The 7,629-nt window shown below is 43.7% G+C and overlaps 1 protein-coding gene across 10 annotated transcripts in view; it reads right to left on the reverse strand.

Annotated features, from left to right (window-relative positions):
• LOC142464211 (NEDD4-binding protein 2-like) overlaps positions 1-6,772 on the reverse strand; it is a 91,303-nt gene extending 84,531 nt beyond the window's left edge. For 3 of the 10 annotated variants that reach the window (XR_012787621.1, XM_075567613.1, XM_075567581.1), the window contains exon 1: positions 6,267-6,668. The gene's annotated coding sequence lies outside the window, so the exon portion shown is untranslated. Of the gene's footprint in view, positions 1-6,003; positions 6,138-6,266 lie in introns of all 10 variants that reach the window. The other 7 variants (XM_075567631.1, XM_075567654.1, XM_075567589.1 and 4 more) reach the window with 6 other exon arrangements.
• Between the last annotated feature and the right edge of the window lie 857 nt (positions 6,773-7,629).

Consider the following 7,629-nt stretch of genomic DNA (forward strand, 5'->3'; position numbering starts at 1 on the left):
TGTGCGTGTGCGCATGTTTATGTGTGCGTGTGCGCATGTTTATGTATACGTGTGTGCATGTATATGTGTGCATGTTTGTGTGCGTGTGCGCATGTTTGTGTGCGTGTGCGCATGTATGTGTGCGTGTGCGCATGTATGTGTGCGTGTGCGCATGTTTGTGTGTGTGTGTGCGTGTGTGCGTGTGCGCATGTATATGTGTGCGTGTGCGCATGTATATATGTGCGTGTGTGCATGTTTATGTGTGCGTGTATGCATGTTTATGTGTGCGTGTGCGCATGTTTGTGTATATGTGCGCATGTATGTGTGCGTGTGCGCATGTATGTGCGTCTGTGTATCTGTGTGCGTGTGGGCATGTATATGTGTGCGTGTGCGCATGTATGTGTGCGTGTGTATATGTGTGCGTGTGCGCATGTATATGTGTGCGTGTACGCATGTATACGTGTGTGCATGTTTGTGTGTGTATATATGTGCGTTTGCGCATGTTTATGTGCGCGTGTGCGCATGTTTGTGTGTGCGCATGTATACGTGTGTGCATGTATATGTGTGCATGTTTATGTGTGCGTGTGCGCATGTTTGTGTGCGTGTATATGTGTGCATGTATGTGTGCGTGAGCGCATGTATGTGTGTATGCGCATGTATACGTGTGTGCATGTATATGTGTGTATGTGTGCGCGTGCGCATGTATATGCGTAAGTGTGCATATATATCTATATCATACAAACACATACATACACACCTAAGCTCCGCAGGGCCCTGTGCCTGCAAAATGTGTCTGTAAAGTGCTATGTAAAACTAGCAGCGCTATACAAGAACAAGCCATTATTAATTTTAATAACACATTGAATTGTACACATTCACATACACACAAAATTAAATATACATATTGTTTACAGTATTATATATACAGATTTGATTTTAAATGAGTTGTTAATATTTAACATTAACTACACACGTGCAATGGAATAAGGTTTAATTAATTAATTCTGAGCTACTCTCCTTTTCTGCTGCTGCTCTGTCAGTTCTGGGGGAAGATCATGTGACCAGGCAATGACTGATACATTTGTGCTCATGCACGTGCACAGCTGTGGAGGGGGCAGGACTCACAAAGGGGTGTGCCAGAGCCTGTTACATTAAAGGAAGGGGTTGTGCCTTTCTAAAGGGTTGCTATAGAAACAAAAATGCTCGTTACATTAGAATACATAAAAAATTGTCTTCCAAAGTTGTTTTAAAAAAAAAAGAAAATGCTACAAGTATTTTCTCACAGTACAGAACTGATTTATTAAAAAAACCACACATGCAGGATATTGATTGAACTGCAGCTTTAACCACCTGGCAGATCATAATCATTTGGTAGACAAAACTTCCTGATCTATAACCATAAATATTTTATGCATTTGGCAGCATAGTACAGATGCAGCAGTATGGTTGGTTACGCTGCCACCCCTAAATCCGCTGCGGCACTGTGTTATTTCCATCTGTGCTTGCTTGTGCTCGTGGTCTCAGTTAGGAGACTTAATGGCTCATCTGGATTAAAACAGTGTGTCACACTGTGACAATCAATTAGCTTGTTGGCAAATGTTTTTTTTTATTGAAATGTAATTTATTCAGTGCTTGCTCTTTTAGTTGTAGCTTGTCCATTCATTGCCATTGTGGCAAAGCATGCCCATATTATAGGCATGGTTTACCACTGTGACAATCAATTGGTTTATTGGCAAATGTTTTTTTTTTATTGTAATGTATTTTATTCAGTGCTTGTTTTATTTGTAGCTTGTCCATTCATTGCCATTGTGGCAATCCATACACATATTGTGGGCATGGTTTACCACTGTGAAAATCAAATAGTAGAGGGAGTGGAGGATGGGGGTAGTTGCCCCGGGGAGGGTGGTTAGGACACCCGGGTGGGTAGTGGGAGGGGGGGGGGGGTTAACCCCTTAATTACCATAGTAGTTCATAACCGCTAAGGTGATTAAGGTGTTGCAGGTCAGTAGTTAGTTTTTTTTTATTTTATGAATGGTGCTCGCTGAAAACGAGGAGGATGCAGAGGAAGACAAGGAGGATGAGGACAGCCTTCATTTTGGCAGGGGTAAGTACAACTTTAATTTATTATGTGCTGGTTGGGTAATGTTTTGGTTATGTTTTAATTTTTAATGAACACATGTGCTATTATCCAGATCTGGGTAATAGGGATTTTGCCCATTACTGTACTGTATGGGTTGGGGGGGGGGAGGGGTTGTTCAATATATTGTATTGGTGTTCGTATTGTACTGTAATGTTTATTGGGGGTAGACGGGATGGGTGAAGGGAGCTGTTGCCCCAGGGTGGGTGGTTAGGCCTCTCGGGTGGGTAGTGGGAGGGGTTAACCCTTTCATTACCATAGTGGTTACTACCACTAAGGTAATGAAGAGGTTAACCCCTCCCGCAACCTTCCCGGTAGGCCTAACCATGCACCGTGGGGAAACTACCCCCTTCACCTACCCGCTCTACCCTCAATAAACCAGGTAGTATGAATTAACCCCTTCATTGCCTTAGCAGCTAGCCGCTAAGGTAACAAAGCTGCTTTTATTTTAATTTAATAATAGTAGTGAAGCAGGGGGTCTCGAGAGCTGAACCGCATGAATTTTTGCCTCTGGGACCCTCTGCTTCCTGAGTTACGCGTGGGCCGTGACGCGGGAGAATTTAAACATGGCAGGGATACCCACACCCCATAACTGGGCCATGAACTCAGGAAGCAGGTGGTCCTCGAGGCTGAAATTAATGTGATTCAGCTCCGGAGACCCCCTGCTTCAATACTGTGTTATCAAAATAAAAGCGGTGCAATCACCTAATAGAGGCGCACAGGTAGACTGACTGATTTAGTCTCACTCTTACTGCGCATATCTTACAGACAGGTGCAACCCGGTAGGATTCACACAGTGCGAGTCCCATTCAGACGCAGCACCCCTGCTGTGTTAATCCCGATGGGCCCCGGACTGTCAAGGCATTGCACACGGTAGATCTGCCCATTCTCAAAGCCACGCGACCGACTATAGCACTGCATCTGTAGTAATAAAGAAGTTAGACAGCAGAAATGCCTCAAAAATCAAGCCTGCATGTTTTTGCTGAACAGAACTAAAGTCTTATGGGACAATCAATGGTTCATTAACCACAATTTGTGAACCTCTGCATTATAGCATTACACACGATTATTTAACATGGATCAGTGCAGTCATAAAAGTGTATAAATCAGGGACTCCTTACTACACAAACTATATGTATGTGTTTTAAAATACACAACCTAGAAAATCAAGATGAGTATAGCTAATACCCCACCTAACACTTACTGGCTATGATAGTGAGCAGAAAAGTGATCTTATGTGTGATTAGAAAACTGGAGTTAGATTTAAAGACATACTTTTTATCCACATCTACTGCACCCAACAAAACCACTAAAGGATCCAACTGGAGACGAAAAAAAGTAATTTCCTTTATGCCTTGTAAAACTTGTATCCAAAAGGTTTGTAATTTTAGAGCAAGACCACCATACAGTATATGAAAAAATGAACCTTCCATGGAACAGTTAAGCCAACATCTGTCGGAGACTATATTATATACAGCTCAACCCCATTATAGCAGATCCTCTTATAGTACGGTCTGAGCGTGGCTCCCGATTTAAAAACATCTCCAGGAGAGGGGGGGGAGAGGGGGAGAAAAATACATATTAGACTACATTCTATTGGACCGTAGCCACTTAATCACCTTAGCGATTAATAACCAATATAGTGATTAAGGGGTTAACCCATTCTGTCCCGCTACCCACCCGGGAGGCCTAACCACCCACCCCGGACCCACTATACCCACCTTGTACCCATTGAGTGTCATAGTGGTACATCATACCCATATAATATAGGCTTGATAAGCCACTATAGCCCTCAATGGGCACCTAATCAAAATACATTAATGTACAAAAGACACAATAATAAAACACCTAAACACCCCAATTCAATCAATTAAAACACTAGCCAACAAATGCAACTAATACAAAAACCAACAAACACAACAAGGAATTAATTCAACCATTAACCAACAAAGTAATTAATTAATAAAACAACTCGGCTAAACAACAAGAAATTCATTCAACCATTAACCAACAAAGCAATTAATTAATAAAACAACTCAGCATCACAACCATTAAAATCATTACCCAACACAAGACATCATTAATTAAAAAATAAAATCAATCGCCAATTTTTTTTTAAATTAATGCAGAAAAATGACAAACAATTACATCCACATAATAAACACACATAGAAAAAATCACATTCAATACAAAGCAAGCAATTAAAAAAAAAAATATTGACCTAATAATGTATTGATGTGTACCCTAAAGTGGTACAGATTAATACATTATCAGTCAATGTGCAATGAAAAAATTACCAAAAAAAATTAAATCGAAAAATCTGTAAAAAATAAATACATTTACATACATTCAATATTTTACTTACCTTTAGAAGCACTGGCCCGCCGACTCCCAGGGAATCAGGAAACTCACATACCGCAAAGGCCTGAAACTGCATCTGATGCATGAAGATCCGTATCAGGTACCCCAATTCTTCTTTCTTCTATAATTATTTTTTCATTTTCTATATCTTCTTTCTTCATCTCTCAATCCAAAAACCCAATGGTAGATCCAAAACATGATGTTGTCTCGTTGGCATCTTGGACTCAAATAAGGTGTCACGGACTTAAATATGGCTTGTGACATCACATTTGGACAGGAAATGGTTCAACAGCCATCTGATTGGCTGTTAAAACCATGTACCCATGAACTGAGTGATTCAGGTTCAATTCACGGCTCAGATGATTTTTTTCATTTCGTTATTTTATTTACAATCCAGTGTGAATAGCCATTTGCAGATGTGAATATGTGAATATCCACTGCCCTAGAGCAAGGGTGCGGAAACTTCATGCGCTTCGCCCCTCCTTCCCCCCCCCCCCCCCTCAGTGCCTGCTCCTCTCACGATCGCGCCTCCCCTTACCTTCAATGGAGCGTCAAATGACGCTCCAGTCATGTAACATTATGTCTCCATGGTAACAGGCGTCATTTGACGCCACATTGTCATGCACACACGTGGTAAAGAATCAGTAAGTAAATTTACAAAGGCGTTGCGCGTGCCCCTCAACTCCCCCCCCCCCCACCGACGTCTACAGTTTGCACCCCCCAGTTTGTGCACCGCTGTGCTAGAGAACCATGTGGGTAATGTACCCCAGAAACCTGATACTGTGTCCCCACTACCACCGGCGGGGCAGCTCAGCCCTCCTGTTGCCAGCAGGTATCATGCACCACACAACTAGTAATGGCCAGATCTCCCACCGGGTGGGGGAAACACCGTTACATGAGTAATCAACTGCGTTGAACTTTAGAGATTGTGAGAAGATTTCTATTGTATTACCCTGTTTAACAAAAGGAGATGTGTCATGAAAGCATATCTTTTCACTAAAATCCTTTGCTTATGATGTATTTACTTTTTTTTTTAGCTATTTGTATAATAAGCACAGATGGTTTTATTTATCTGATTCAGCATATATCTAACTATGTCACCACATATGAGGCACTTAAAGATGTTGATTTGTAAGCACTGCCACAAGTCAGGAGGGCGTTTCCGTGGATACCAGCAGAGAAGCTGCAGCCGGTAACAACACAGCAGTCTGACAGAGAGAGACAGTTGGCAGTGATTACAATGGCTGTGCGAGCTGCCAGCCTCTCACATAGAGTTTGTTTGTCATTTGTGAGTCTGTCACAACCCGCAGTGACTCGCTGCGTGCCCAGGCGGGCTCCTCACAGAGCCCACGTGGTACCCAAGGCTGCCTTCCCTTGTCAACTGTCATTTTCTGTCCCTTCTAACTGCCTCTGTGTAGGCCTAGGATTCCCCAATCAGATGATAAAATGTCAGTTATTTCTTCTCTATGCTAAAATCCATCCTCAAATACAACATTTTGTATATTTGTTTTGTGAGGAAAAGTCACCTTAAACCGTTTCAAATGCTGTGTGAGAGGGAGCTTCCGTGGGAGCCTCAGCAGGCTGCAGCCTTCTCCTAAGCAGCCATCTTGGATTCCCCAGTTGTTCTTTTGTTTTTTTTTTAAATACTACCAGCTATTTTCTTATAGTACAGAACAGATTTATTTAAAAAAAAAAAAAAAAGAAACACACATGTAGGTTATTGCTTGGTCTGCAGCTTTAAACAAGACAAATAAATGAAAGTCAATTGTAACAACTAAGAGATTGGTACCATTAGATAAGCGACCAGACGTCCTGGATTTGCAGCACACGTCCCGGTGTCCCGACAATTATTTGAAAATGTTAGAAATGTCCCAGTTTCGGCTGCAGAGGAGGGGCGGGGCCAGTATTGTCAGGGGGCGGGGCCAGTATTGTCAGGGCGGGGCCAGAATCATCAGGGGGCAGGCAGTATCATCAGGGGGCGGGGCCAGTATTGCCAAGAACGGAACTGCTGTGCTAGAAATATGAAGAGAGAAATATGCAGCTGCAGTTACAGCCACAGGGGGCACCTGCATGGTTGCTCCTTATACAGCTGGTTCATGTGGAACAGTGTGTGATGGTCAGTCTTTGTGTATGGTTTGTGTGCAGGTCAGTGGCTGTGTGAGTGTCTGTGCAGGTCAGAGGCTGCGTAGGTCTGTGTCTGTGTGAGTGTTGTGCAGATCAGTGTTAGAGAGAGTGTTGTGAAGGTCAGGGTCTGTGTTCGTTTGTTGTGCAGGTCAGGGTCTGTGTTCGTGTGTTGTGCAGATCAGTGTGTGTCTCTGTTGTTTTTGTGTGTTATAGTTGTAACAGTGTTTTCCCACACCCGATGGGAGATTCTGCCATTACAGCGTGTGTGGTGCATGATACCTGTTGGTAAGCTGGATGGCTGAGTCATCCGCCAATAGTGGTGGGGTCACAGGACAGGTTTCTGGGGTACATACCCCACATGGTTCTCTAGCAGTACAGCGCCTCCATCTGCCGTAGGCTCCAGATGTATGGAGGCGATTTCCTACGATAGAAATACTCCCTCTCCTTCCCCAGTAAGATCACACACCAGGCAGGATGTATATGAACAGGAACAGTTGTATTGGGTCCACACTCACAAGCACGGCAGTGGTCTGCCCAACACAGTCTCTGAGTCAGCTACCCAGCTTTAGGATGGTCCCTGGACAACCACTATGTGTCAAGGGCCCCTGCAGCTGTCCTTGCTCTTCCCTACCCCTCTAGCAGAGGCAGAGGAATGGTCCACACTCTGTCTCCCCCAAGGGGAAGAGGAAAAGAGAAGGCCCAATGCTCAGGCACTCTGCTGTGTGACCTACCTCTCTCAAATGGGGAGGGGCACTACTGAATTTGGGCGGCAATCCGCCTTAAGTACAGCCAGGAGGGCACCAGGTCTGACCCAGGATTGGGTATACTCAGGCCTTGTTCCACCTCCTCACCCTGTCACTCAAGGGTGCTGCAGGGAGTGGGGGAACCCCATGATTACTACTGGCAGGCCTGCTTTTACCAGGGCTTACTGTCAGTGAGGGCAGGCTGGTAGCCAGAAACCAGCCATGGCTACACTGTTAACACATTATGTGTGTGTATGTATAAAGTGTGTGGTTGTTTATTTGTAT

Source organism: Ascaphus truei, chromosome 1 (assembly GCF_040206685.1).
Source record: "Ascaphus truei isolate aAscTru1 chromosome 1, aAscTru1.hap1, whole genome shotgun sequence".
Taxonomy (NCBI): Eukaryota; Metazoa; Chordata; class Amphibia; order Anura; family Ascaphidae; genus Ascaphus; species Ascaphus truei.